This window comes from Sinohyriopsis cumingii, chromosome 2 (assembly GCF_028554795.1).
Source record: "Sinohyriopsis cumingii isolate HCF-2022 chromosome 2, ASM2855479v2, whole genome shotgun sequence".
Classification (NCBI taxonomy): domain Eukaryota; kingdom Metazoa; phylum Mollusca; class Bivalvia; order Unionida; family Unionidae; genus Sinohyriopsis; species Sinohyriopsis cumingii.
The window spans coordinates 10,685,104-10,699,782 of NC_142962.1; positions in this window are offsets into that span (position 1 = coordinate 10,685,104).

Consider the following 14,679-nt stretch of genomic DNA (forward strand, 5'->3'; position numbering starts at 1 on the left):
GACAAAGGTGAGTCGACCTGTTCTTCTCCTGGTCCATCAGCATGCAGTGATCCAGATTTTCACTGTGGTGCATCATCAACCCCACACAGAATAACACAGGAAGAACTAAATGACCTGATTCGTGATTTGGACTTATCAAAGAACAAGGCAGAATTGCTAGGATCAAGACTCCAACAATGGAATCTTCTAGAAGAAGATGTCACAATTACTGCATATCGAAAGCGCCACCAGCAATTGGAGCCTTTCTTCAGAAAGGAAAGTAATCTGATATTCTGTTCCGATATTGAGGGCCTCATGAATGCTTTAAAAATCACTCATGACCCACAAGAATGGAGACTATTTGTGGACTCTTCGAAACTGAGTCTCAAGGCTGTGCTTTTGCACAATGGAAACATTCTTCCATCTATTCCAGTAGCGTATGCTGTCCACATGAAAGAGACATACGATAACGTAAGGCAGCTACTGAATTCCATTGAGTATAACAAGTACAGCTGGCACCTCTGTGGTGATTTGAAGGTAGTTGCCCTTTTAATGGGACTGCAGCAAGGATATACAAAATACATGTGTTTCTTATGCGAGTGGGATAGCCGAGCAAGGGAAATGCACTACATGAGGAAGGAATGGACTCACAGGCAGAATGTAGCCATTGGAGAGAAGAATATCCAACACCCAGCTCTGGTTGAGGCTCAGAAAATCTTGCTACCACCCCTTCACATCAAACTAGGTTTGATGAAGAACTTCGTGAAAGCCATTGACCGGACTTTGCCAGCATTCCGATACCTGCATGAAAAATTCCCTCGACTCAGCGAAGCAAAGATTAAAGAGGGAGTTTTTGTGGGTCCTCAGATTCGAGAGCTTTTCAAAGATGACCGGTTCAACAACTTGCTGGAAGGTGACGCGAAACAAGCATGGAATGCTTTTCGCCTAGTTTCTACAAACTTCCTCGGAAATGTTAGGGCAGAAAACTATAAGGAACTAGTAGAAGACATGTTGATGAAGTATAAGAAACTTGGCTGCAATATGTCTCTAAAGATTCACTTCCTTCATTCCCATTTGGATTTCTTTCCTAGCAACTGTGGTATTGTTAGTGATGAACACGGCGAACGTTTTCATCAAGATATCGCAACAATGGAACAAAGATACCAGGGAAAATGGTCCACTACAATGCTGGCTGACTATTGCTGGACACTCCTCAGAGATGCTCCCGAACAGCTGTACAAGAGACAGGCGAAGAAATCTAAGATGTAGTCAATGACTTGATTTTTTATAGGTAGGCTATTACAGTTGACCTTTTACTATTGGAATGCATTTCGTTACGTAAACATTAATTTCTTGCAGATTACAAAAAAACTAGAGCCAATTTTGCAATTTGACTGTCATATTCGTGTTCAGCACATAAAAATTGATAAGAATTGACTAATTTTATTTCAGTAACATGACTTTTGTAAAAATTTGTTGTCCAGTGTAACATATCCTCTTGCCGCTTCCGGAGTGGGGAGTATGAGTGTATTAGCGGAAACCTAGAAAGCAGCACAGTAAAATCAACACCTATGCTTCGAAAGGAAGCCAACAATAATTTTCTATAGAGGAATTCAGATCCAAATTATTTTTCCTATATTTTCCTTGCATTTGTTTCTTAGTACTGAAATTTCCTATGTCTCCAAATCCTAACAAAGCAAATGATAATCTAAAATATCTTCAAAGAAAGTTTTTGTCATATGTTATCCGGATTTTTTGAGAGGCTCGACTGTAAACAAAAAAACCGTCACGATTTCATTTCCGGATCAGCATCATTCCTCAATGTGCACTGTCGCCGAAATGCACAGGGACAACCACACCATAATATTCAAATTCTAAAGAATAAACAATTACCTTTAATCAATACCAAGAATGCCCACAACTATTCTCGTATTTCCACCAAAACGAGAGGGGAAATAAAGGTCTAAATATAGACCGGAATCGTGGGTACTGAAACGGAAATAATAATTGTGACCTGAGTCTTATCAGTATTGACTCAGGTCAAAATTATTTATCCTAAATGGTCTCTATGTCTGTTTCTTTAGTACTGAACTTTTCACTGTGTCCAAATCCTAATAATCATTAATCTAAAATACCGTCGAAGATGAAATCACAGTGAAATTCTAGTCATATGTTATCCGGCATTATTCTAAAAGGCTGGAGTGTGAGCAACATACCATTCAATGGTCACAGATTTCACTTCCGGGTTAGCATCAAAGTGTCGTTACTCACTGTGCACTGTCACTGAAACATACAGGGACAACCACAATTAAATATTAAAATTCTAAAGAATAAACAATTACCTTGAAACCAATACCAATAATGCCTAAATCTAACTCTTGTATCATAACTAAAATAAGAAAGGAAACAATGCTCTAAAAATAGACCGATGCTAAATTTTTGGTTCCTGAACCGGAAGTAATAATTGTGACCGAGTACATATATATCGTATTTGCTCCAGTCACTGAATTGTATAGTGTATATGCAGATACATTAGACACTCAAAACAGATTTGTATAAATTTTCATAATTTTTTATGGTAGCAGCTAAAATTGTGTGCAACATTTCAAGGAACAATACTCTATACATTTTCATATTTTTTAATTTGCCTTTGTCTTTCTGCTTGCAAAACCATCAAGCGGATGACAAATGATAGACTCGTCTTGTATCTTGAACACAACTAACGACTAATTATAACTCATATACTAGAGCCCAACATACCATCTTGTCAGACCGAAGCATTTTTTGGAGGAAATTTCTTGTAAAGAAAACACACTGTTGCCGTCTTTTTCGACTTAGAGTAAGCTCACGACAAAACATGGAAGAATGGCATAATGAAAGACATATTCAACCTAGATCTACCTAACTTCATTTCCAAATTTTTAAATAGTAAACAGATTAGGGATAAGGCAGGCATCCCTTTTTCTGAAGTCACCCTAATCAGCATCAAAATTAACAACATTGTGAAATGCCTTAAACCAGGAACTGACTGTTCATTATATACCGAGGACATTTTGACCTTCTATAGATGAAAGTGATTTATAGTACTTGGGGTCAACTACAGATCAAGGGTTATTTTCAACTTTAAACTAACTTTTCTTCTTCATTTTAGATACCTCAAGGGCAAATGTCCAAAAGTCCTGGATTTAGAACGAGTCGTGACAAAAACACATTGGGGAGCATATCGTGCGGTCTTGCTATGGTTATACAGGTCATAATATGATCTTTACTTGGCCGTGACTCGATTGTGTACGAATCGGCTTGCAAATCATACTTCAGATGCTTGATGGGATATATAATGAAGAACTTTGACTTTGGATGAACTTAGAGCTTCCTCTTCAGAAACCCTGTTTTGAGATAAACGAACCATCTCTGACAAACAAAACGTTATGCTATCAAGCCATCTTAGACCCTATCTAATCCCCTAGATGATACTAAATGCCAACATTGTACACGCAGAAACCAAATTTCATTCCACCTGGGCGTATGAATTCGTTTTCACCTATCAGCATCCCAAATCACTGTTGGAAATATTGCAATATTATGTATTCCCCAGTCAGAACTGTGGTTATCAAAACCTCGCAAAATAATATTTGACCATTGCGACTTCAAAACATCTTCAACAAATCCTGTCCATTTTCTGAGTAAATTAAATGAAATCAGCAACTCCTATCGCATCCATGCGTCCCTGTATACAGATGGTTCGAAAGATGGAGACAAAAGTAGAGCTGTGTTTGCTTGATCCCAATCAATCATCATGTCGAGTAGGTTAATGGGTTACGCGTTAAGTTCTACTGCATAAATAGCACACACTAAAAGCTACACTGAACCTATTCAATAAAACAAATCTAACGAAAGACAACAAGTTTGATCTTTCTGGAGTCCCTTTCCACACTGAAAGCCTTGCAAAACCCTAAATACATGAACAGGTTAAATGGTTTAAACATTTTGTATTATCATAATATAATACAACTGGATTTGGCATTAAGTTGTAACAACTAAAATTAGCCCCCTCTCTATTTGATACAATTATTGCAGCATTTTATCATGACAACAGTGACTAATAACAACAACAGCAAAAAACAAAATGACTGGGATGGGGGACAAGGGAGGCACATTGATAGCATGAGCAATTTTTAAATCATCTGGTATCAGTTTTATACATGTTGTAGAATTCTATATTTTTCACATGCATCCCCAAAGCTGCAGCTCTAAGCTCACAGCTGCTTACGGCACTGAGAGTAAGTTCCTAATAAATTCTATAATTTGCTGACTATGATTGGGAAAGAACATTAAAAATTGCCAGGTGCTTTCTATCTCAGTAAAGGAACAAAAAGGGGTGTTAACATTTCAACCGGTAAATGGAGATATTATAGAAACATAATGTGCTCATACAATCAGCGGCACGTATTCTGTACCGTTCGCTACCTAGTCGTATTTGATATAAGGGCAATGAAAGGGGAGATAAAATAACCAGAGCCTATGAGGCGCCTTGCGGACAAAGGTTGGTCCAATCAGGACGTTACCTTTGAAATTTTAATGTCATATGTCCAGAATTCCAATTTCATGTGTTGCATTTTTTTTAAATCTTGTCGTTATAATTCCATTTTCTAGGTCGAGATTTTAGATCGTATCTGTTGAATTAAAGAGTAGTGGTTGAAAGTTATATTTTCTATGTCGAGGGTTTAGATTGTGGCGTTTGAATTTTTTACACGGCGGATGTTGAAAGTTCGATGTCATACGTCGAGAATTCCTAATTTACGAATTGGTTCAAAGAGTTTATGTTAAAAGATCCATTTCATATGTTCAGCATTTAGATTTCATCTGTTGAACTATGCAGTTGAAAATTCGATGTCCAATGTCGAGTTTTTAGATTGTATCTTCTGAATAACGCGGCGGTTGTTGAACTTTTAATGTCATATGTCGAGAGTTTTAATTTTATATGTTGAATCACATTGATTGTGCTGAAAGCTCCATTTTGTATGTTGAGTTTTGAGATTGTATCTGTTGAATTACACAGAGGTGATTTGACATTTTATTGTGCTAGTCAGAATTATTATATTTATATGGTGAAATGATGTGTTGGTGTTAAAAGTAACATTACACAATGTCCGCTCTAACAATTCATGATAATATAGAGTGTTAAGAGGCATCATTCGTGTATTCAATTATGAGGCATATTACATTTCATGCATTTACAGTTTGAAAGTTACCATTCACAGGTCGAGAATTACTATGAATTTCTTCGCTAGAGGTCACTCTAGTGAACGGACCTCGTTATTTTAAACAAGGAGGCAGCGTCTCGTTGCTGTGAAATTCAAGAGATGAAATCTAAATACTTGTCATATGAAATGGAACTTTCATCACAAACAGTTGCATACAACGTGTGAATTGGGGATTATCGACATATGTTATTGAAATTTCAACTACCGATACGTAATTCAAAATATACACTGTAAAAAGTCCACATAGGAAATATAACTTTAAACCACCACGCCATCATTTAACATATAAAATCTAAAATCTCGATCTCGAAAATGGAAATTTAAGGAGATGCAACTTGATCCAACACGTGATATTCGATTTCTCGATATACGAAATCGAAATTTCAACTGCAACTTTCTCATTGGACCAGCTTTTGTCCGTTACGGCGCTTCATAAAATCCGACCTGCAATCACCTGTTTCCGAGTGAAAGATTCAATATATTGACGTCAAAATATTGTATAAATCAGCAAGTCCGTCAGACTTGGAGAAATATGTGGAATGAAAATTCCACATACAAACTTCAGAACGTCAAATCTTCTGCTGGATAGTGGCACCCCTCGTATAGAAAACAATGCAGAGATGAAGGTGGTGTTGTGCCGATCGGGTATGGGACACATACCTGACTAGTGCCAACCGCCTCATGGTTGAACCCCAATGAGACTGCATACCATGACAATATTCAAAGAAAAGTGGATCATAGTTTTGTTGAGTGTGTTGATTTCCACTAAGTAAGAGAGAAGTAGTTCGGCGTGAATTGCATTAAAAAAAAAAACACATGAATAACATGCCGATAATCCACGAGTAGAACTGAGCTATTGTATTTACTCACTTTAAACACTATATGGTCTTAAACTAAGTAACATAAGGGAGCTAAAATTAACACGTTTGTCAAAATTCAGCAAATAATTCATTTCCGTGAATACAAAGTGAAAATTTAATACTGGAAAACGTTTTGCATATTTAATTTGTTCAATAATTTCAATGGAGCATGTGCAAAATCCTAGACGGTATATGCTAAGAGATTGTTAAATGCAGCAAATTAGCGAGAGGTAAGCGAATCTAAACTCGATAATTTATCCATGTCTAAAATACAAGACTCAAGAAGACTGAATAGGTGCATTGTTTAAGATAAACACCATTTCATTTGTTATAATCTGCGACAATATTCCACAGTTCATTTGACGTTTGGTATAAATAAGCAAATTCTATCCAGTGCAGATTCAATATGGAGCATACGGATATTATCATTGGAAATGACATACGCATGCGTACTTGCACGCAAGCACGGATGAACGGGATTAGACTCCTCCCATCCCCCCACAAACCAAAACAAAATTTAAAAAAAAAAAACGCGGAAACATGCACTCTACCTGTTTTTACATTTATCTTTGGTTCCTATTTGCTTTCGAAGACACGATGTATGTTTAAACCAGTCATACAGTTAAAACTATACACACCCATGACAAGCACTCTAATCAAGAGATTGAACTAGGACTATACATAAATATACCGTATAATTTATGATAAAGATCCCTGGAACACCGGCTTTTGTGTTAGGTTAATTCATCAGCAGCGATAGGTGAACGATTGTGCTGTATATGATAGATACATACATTCAAATTGGTGAGTCGGTTTTGAGTAAAACTATTATTGTGATGTGTATAGATATATAAAGTGAGAGTACAGCTAGAATGTGTCCAACTATCCATTTTTCGAAGGTAACCCATTCATTACGTCGGTATGTGAAAATCTTTATCAGTACGTATTCGTCAATGGTATCCTCTGTTATCAGCAAAGGTTTCGTCGCTTATAAAGTATCACTGCTAATTTCGGAAATGAATTGTCTATATGAATAAAAAAACTTCAGCAAACTATTTGTTGAATAATGAAAAGGCAAGATGAACCACCCACTCCCCCACCCCTCCTTCCCGCCAGCCCCTGAAGATTTGACGAGTAGTAATTACTGGCAAGTGCTACAGATAGCCGTAACAACGATACTTTCACAGAAAAAAAACTAGTTACTCTCAAAACGTACCTACCTTCTGGATGCAGATACGTTTTGGAGAACTGTTTGTTTTTTATTAAAATTACGTTTAAGAATCGTTTACAAACACAGCTAGCCCTTTCACTGTGTAGCACGATTTGACGAGAATACGAACAATCAATTACCACAGTTTCAAAAGTACATTGAGAAAACTTGGACTGAGGTGACTACCGTTCGTACTTTAAAAAAAATAATAAACCTCGGTCAGTATTGTTTTACGAATAACCCCACTGGAAGCTAAATTTTTAAAATACCTACACAGAGTATTAATTTCAAGCTCACATTGATAAAATTGTATCAGACAGGTGACGCGAGACTCGCTCTTAACATAAGTACAAATAAATTAAAAGAAAACAATAGCATACTGGCATTTTACCACAGGGATTACCTGTATATAATTATCGACTTTTGTACTTATTGACGGACACCACAGTTAGCACGAAAAGTTGTGATGACAAGTTCCTTTTCGATATCCTCCAGGTTGTGCGTCCGTCGATGTGTGCTGAAGATGAATGTGGTTCTTGCGAATTTGGGGTCGAATTTACTTTGAATCCAACACTATTTTTGTTGGTATCCAAACTTGCAACTATGCCTAGAAGTTTCACTATTCTGAATATATCCTTCAGATTCCATAAAGACCACATAGCTTAAATACAAAATAAGGCTTATATATAATAGTAGTTGGATCCAATGTGTCATCACGATTGGGGGTCCAAAGTTAAAAAGCAGTATTAGTCTCAAATCATGTTGTAGATCGCGAATGCTGCATCTAGATGAAGGCGGCACGCGTTCATTTTCTATATCTAAACCCGATAATAACATATCGTGACTTCATAAAGCGTGTTGATGTCTTTTAAAACAAAGGCACTATGACCGAGGCAGTCGAATGCATTTCACAGTACTTGAACAATAATACTCAGAGGTTCAGTTAAATAAAATCAATATTTTTCGTCATATGATAATTACAATCTTACAATTGTGTTCATTTGAAATTAAATTTATTTTTAAAAGTCGAAAAACTTGACTCTTTTGCTCGTCAAATACGTTTAATTTGAAATAAATTCAGTTTTCTTGGTCAATATGCTTGACTATTAATTCATACTAAATTGGAATAATTTCAAATGGCTTCGGTAGAAGAAAACCTCCAGATCTTTTGCACAATATAAACTTATGTTTCCTCCGATAATCATGACCCTGTGTTATAAAAGTGATGCTAACATAGAACATTGCCTACTGTATCCTTGCGCTTATCCTCGAAATTTCAGATTTATCATAAAAGCTGGCCTCCAGTATGATATGATTAACTCCGAATCAGTTACATAATTAGTTCTTAATAAGAACAGACATAGATATGCTTTCTGTTGCGACTAAATCCCAGAAGTAAGAAATATTGATATAGAAGCCTGTGCAACATTAACTTGTCTCGCGGCTGATTCTCCAAAAGTGAGCTAGAACTGTATTTTGATAGCCTACTGTGCCAAAATGTGGAGAAAGTATGTACTACAACTCAGCAATATAAAAATGTAAGTGACTTTAGAAGGTCTTCAAATATGATATTGTAACGTCGCCCTCTTAGTAAGAGAGGTGGCTAATTGGATTTGGCTGGCGTTATCTAGAGGATGACTTCCATCGATAGTATAGCCCGGTGGGAGTGGAAAGATAGAAATTCAACAGAGAACTGAACAAGACTCTTTGGAAGAAATAATGCAATAAGAGCTCCCTTAAACAAGAAAAAATATTTTTTTTAAAATCAATAATATTTAATAGCGACAACTCTAATTCAGTGTAAGTTATGTCTGCAGAATTGAATAGCAGTGTAAAATTTGGATTTATTTCATCATAATAACGAGGGATGAAAGAGCTACTGATTGCATCACCTTCCTCCCTTGACCGTATATCAACGTCTTCCTATTTCCTCAAGCCTTCCTATTCCTAACGCTTCATCCCTTTCTGGACTTCCTAGTCCTTTATTCTGATCTCGTCACTTCTTTTTGGACTTCCGGCTTCGGATTGTCGGAAAACTGTTCCTTAAAGGACAAAATTACCCCTAAATCTCTTTGTGTACCACTTTCTACGCGTACATAAAGTTCAGTCACTTACGAAGCTCAGGGGCATAAAAGCTATCCACACTGCATAAATTCTGAACTATTCAGATAGAACATCACCCTCGCTTCACAGCGACCAGCCATAATTAACACGTTAGCGGTACATCTAACGTTACCGTATCTCTTTACCTGTACTACCACATGCTCGATTACTATTGCATAAAATTATTTTTTTTTAGCTCACAGCAATCCCTAACTTACATGATTATTTAAACATTACAAAATCCGATATAAATATGTGATTATCGTTAACTCAAGGTAATCAGTATCGTCCTAGCAGACAAAGAAAATTATTTAATAAAACCCTTTGAACTCCTACATATATGAAACTTGAATAGCATGCAGTCGTCAGTACTATCAATGAACTAGTAACTGTAAAATTAAGACTTAAATTGCATAACAACTCTAGCATCAGCAGATTTCAATGAAATTGAATAAACGATGCATAATATGGATCCTAGTCATATCAAACACATGTGCATAAAACAAACAATCAAAAATAGAGAATTATCTGGAAAATTAAAATTGCGTACCTTAATGATGTTCTCTTTCAGAAATTGTGCGTCCTAGCACTAAAATCCTGTCTTTTCTTACAAGAGAGCCACCTGGTATCCCTTTTTCTTGTCTAACGAGAAAAGTACTAATCTTTTTAGGCTTCCTCGAAGTAAAACTACTCTCTCTCAGAAATTTTAAGACTATAGAATTTCGATCCAGGTCGTCACTTTAAATTCGCATTACTTTCAAAGTGTATGCCTTAATTTACTCTGCCCAATCGTAAGCAACAGTTCCTAAATTATCCCAAGATAATCATTTCTTTTGTCAGATTTAGACAGCATAGAATCCGTGAACTACGGTGCATAACAATTTAATTTTGAAAATGATAATTTGACATGGGTTTTTGTCAAGCGGTTATGGTTGGTAGCTCAAATGTTAACACTGACATGGGGGGATTAAATAAGATAGGTCGAAATGACCCTTCACAAAGACCTTTGTGGCTTAAATGTGATAAAATTTTAATGCTCAATGCATTCAACTTTAAGGTTCAGTACGATTCAAAATTCGACACTTTACATATATATTCCTAGGGTTTTCAATCCATACAGCATTTTATACTTCTAAAACCAACAGTCATGCTGACAAAAACCCTCAGCCACTGACAATAAGTCACACCTAATGCCCTACACGTTCTCTAACTGAAGAGAATCCGCACATATTTACCAAGATCCAGAATTATTGATTAGCACCCATACTAATGACGAACACCCACTCCTACTGACTAATGCACCATCATTAATACCTACTGACCTTCACCGACAACAAACTGATCAGCACCCACACCTACTGACCAACACCTACACCTACAAACAGATGTATAAGCTGAGGAAGCACTGTAAGATACAAAGTACGGATGACTAAGATCTAACTTTAGACAGATACTAACTCACTATCACTATACAACACTCACCCTTTCGCAAACCAAAAAGAAGAAGAGAAGACAGAAATTTGTCAATCGTGACTGACACATACCTATGAATTATCATCATACAGACCATTTCATAATCCTACCGCACCACACTTTCACACACACACCAAAGGAAGAGTTGATGGGTAATGTACAATTCTACATACATGTAACTATATCATGACACAACCATATTATCACACATGCACCAAGGGAATGAAAGGGGACAGGATACTACCCCTCACACATAAACACAACCAAAAACGCACATATGCTATTACGCAAACACACGCGGTCATATTTTCACATGTTTTGAAATTGTATTTAGTCTCAGCTAAATTCCGTATTAGTTTCGAAATTTTATTTGAATTTTTATTCGAAGCCATATTTTTTATTGTTACTGATTTTTTTAAAATCTATGACAAATTTCTTTTAGTTTCAGAATTTTAGTGTCATGAGTTTATTCCACTGATTGCGTTCAATTATTACAGCTTTTTAACATAAGTAAATTTATCTGAGGCGCCAACGCAATATGCGGTAAATATAATGCCTTATATTTAAATCTATGATATATAGATGAAGCCATTTGTGTGTGTGTGTGTGTGTGTGTGTGTGTGTGTGTGTGTGTGTGATAGTATATGTATGATGACATAGTTGTGTGTATGTGTGAATGTTAGTAGCCTTTTCCCTTTCTACACCTTGAAGTATGTGGTATGGTATTGCTGCGTGATGACATAGTAGTATGTATGATGGATTGTATTCTTCCTAATCAACCATCCCCTTGTGGTATGATATTTTATTGTTGAATTGTTAGACGGTCTGTATTATGATAATCGATAGACATATTGTCAGCGACTATTACCTATTCTCTGTATTGCTTTCCTCTGATTTTTTATGTAAAGGGGTGAGTGTTGGGTGGTGACAGTAAGTGACTGGCCTCGTTACTTCAAATTAATGGAATGTGTTTATCTGTTTGAATTCTCCATAATGAATGTGATTGAAGAACATAACTATTACAATTGTTTGCATATGGAACGATGATATTTTTAAAATTAAAAAAAAGCAAAATAAAAACTTTTAACTGATGCTGATAAATCCTAAATTTGACCGCTGGAGACTCTTACTGCATTGTATAAACTTGATTGTCTTCATTGTAATGTAGTCTTTTGTGTTCCGTGCATTTCTTGTATACTGAAAAAATTCAAACCTATTTTAACTTTTATTTTGTCTGTGATATCAATTTATTTGTGATGACACCAGTTTTTATAAGTCTTTTATTCCATTGTAATCGTACTTATCGCTGTAATCGGCCACTGTATTCAAATTACGAAACATAGCATGGAGCGAATCAGAATAACATGTTAATTAGCGTGACTTTCTGTCTCAGGTACTGTAACCTTTTTGACGTAGTTTCTCTCCATTCCGCTATCTCCTTCCAATAATTCATATTCCAATATATAAATTTCACCTTAAACTTTTGTAATGACCTATATCATGTATTCTCAAGGATTCCATTGTTGATAAATTCGGGAAAGGGTCAAACTCAAAGCTAGAAGATTAGTAGTGTTCTAAGAAAGCTCTGGATTCATCGGTCAAATAATAAAAAATATATCAAAATGTTAAAGCGATGGCAAATTTACAGAAACATTGAAACACTTGTGGACACAAAATGGAAATATTTGAGTAAATACATTTACCATTATGAATACATGCTCGGCTTAAAAATATTAACGAAATGGGTATGCAAAACAAACGCCCTTTACTCCTTAATTAATTGTTCCAGCGTATCAAAGGAAGATTACAAGTATGGTCAATATATCATGGAACATTTTAACCTTCAAAATCTTGGAGACCTATGCCACTATCATGTGCTGAAAGATGCTTTACGTGTATGTGACATTTTATCATTTTCATAACGTCTATGTGAAAACTAGCAAACTAGACCCGGATCAATATTAAGGTTAAAGGTCATTCAGAACGCAGTTAATTTTAAACAGCCTCTATGATTAGCCCACGAGCCATGCTTACACGATGAGCCAGTGTATTGTTCCAAATATCCGATACCGGTTGTATTTTAGAAGCATATTTGGAGATTCCATTTTGCTAACATCATTATTTCAAAAGCCATCCTGTAGATTCATTTTTTGTCATATCTAGCACTAGTGAGTGAGCGGTGGTATTGCCATACGTACTTCAGTTTAATAGTGACGCAAAGTAAAATGTCGAGGGCTTTTTTAAGTATACAAGTGCGGAAAGAGCGCTCGCGAAGAAAACTGACCTATTAAATTATCACCAGGCATTGTGCAGATACGTCAGAAGCAAGCTAGATTAGGTCCATGGGGGCGAAAGCTGAATTATCCCAACCGACATGCAGCTTAAATTCAGTGCCTATGAGGTATATGACGACAAACTTCTTATGGCGGATGACAAGAAGATCATAGGCACTAACGTCGATGTTAAGGATGCCGATCACCAGTAGTGATGGTAGCAGTGCTAGCACAGCGACAAGAGTACTACAAGAGCAGCCAAGGATGCCTTAATAATCGGCTTTGACTGCCCGAGCAAGGCGTGTCAGCAGTACAAAAGGTGAAGGCATCAAAACAAGCCATAGACCACGATGCAAACAGTATTAGCCGTGGGTTGTATTGTAGTGGGAAATTCAGCAATCTGGTTTCTCCGGTCTTGAGCGATGAACACGTTTGCTTTGACGTTTACGCGTGTTACTGTGAGAGTGGGGAACTGCGCAGAGTGCAACCACTATCGAAATTACAAGAACCACCAAACTTCCGGCCAGCCAGCCAATGGCATTGCCAGCTGATTTCAGTGTGAATGATATACTGAATGACACAATAATATCAATATGTTGATGGGTTTCCATGTTGCGTGCAGGTTTAGGGTGTATTAGTTTTAACACGGGCGAATTAGAAACATGAACACGTTCGCTTTGACGTTTACGCGTGTTACTGTGAGGGTGGGGCAGCGCAGAGTGCGACCGCTATCGAAATTACAAGAACCACCAAACGGGCGAATTAGAAACATTGATCTCTATTCACTGACCACTGCACACACAAAGCGCCAGAGTGGTAAAGCCGTTTTACTTCAGTATCACTTGTCGTCGATATGACTACCAGCATAGTGCTTTATAGTCTAAATTATCTCTGTACCGTATCAGTGCAGCTGTGTCTTGTAAGGAAGCTATCCACTTTACCAAAGCAATCATTCGCAGTTACCGGAAGTTGTCAAACTCGGTGGGGTTGTGTATCAATATAATGCAGTCAATAGTGACTTTGGTTGGACGATGATACTGGTCTCCTCAAAGTGAGTAGCCAAAGATTCAGGATGAAGGGGTCTGCAGAATAGGGAAGTTCATGACGGAACCCTCCCCAGGCTGGGAATTGCGGACCTCACGAAATATTTCATTAAGTATTTGGCGGATTCTGTGGGAACGGAATGTCATGTTCATTGATTAGATAACACGGAATAATTGTCATCATATGTGTTGACTTATGGTGTATAATTGTTCCTAAACCAAAAAATTGCTGCTTGGATTTCCAACTTGACTGATACAGCGTCTATCTTGAAAATCGTGTTATTGCTCCTTCTCCTGAACGGAAAGTCATATTCGCATGGGGTTTTAGCGAAAGACTTCGTATGATGTCTGTTTTGTATAAAATTAAATGGATGCCGATCTGTTTTCCAACATAGCCGAACAGTGGCCAGCTTGGAGGGATGGCACAATTGATTGTCGGCTTGGATGGATGGCACAATTGATTGTCAGGTTGGC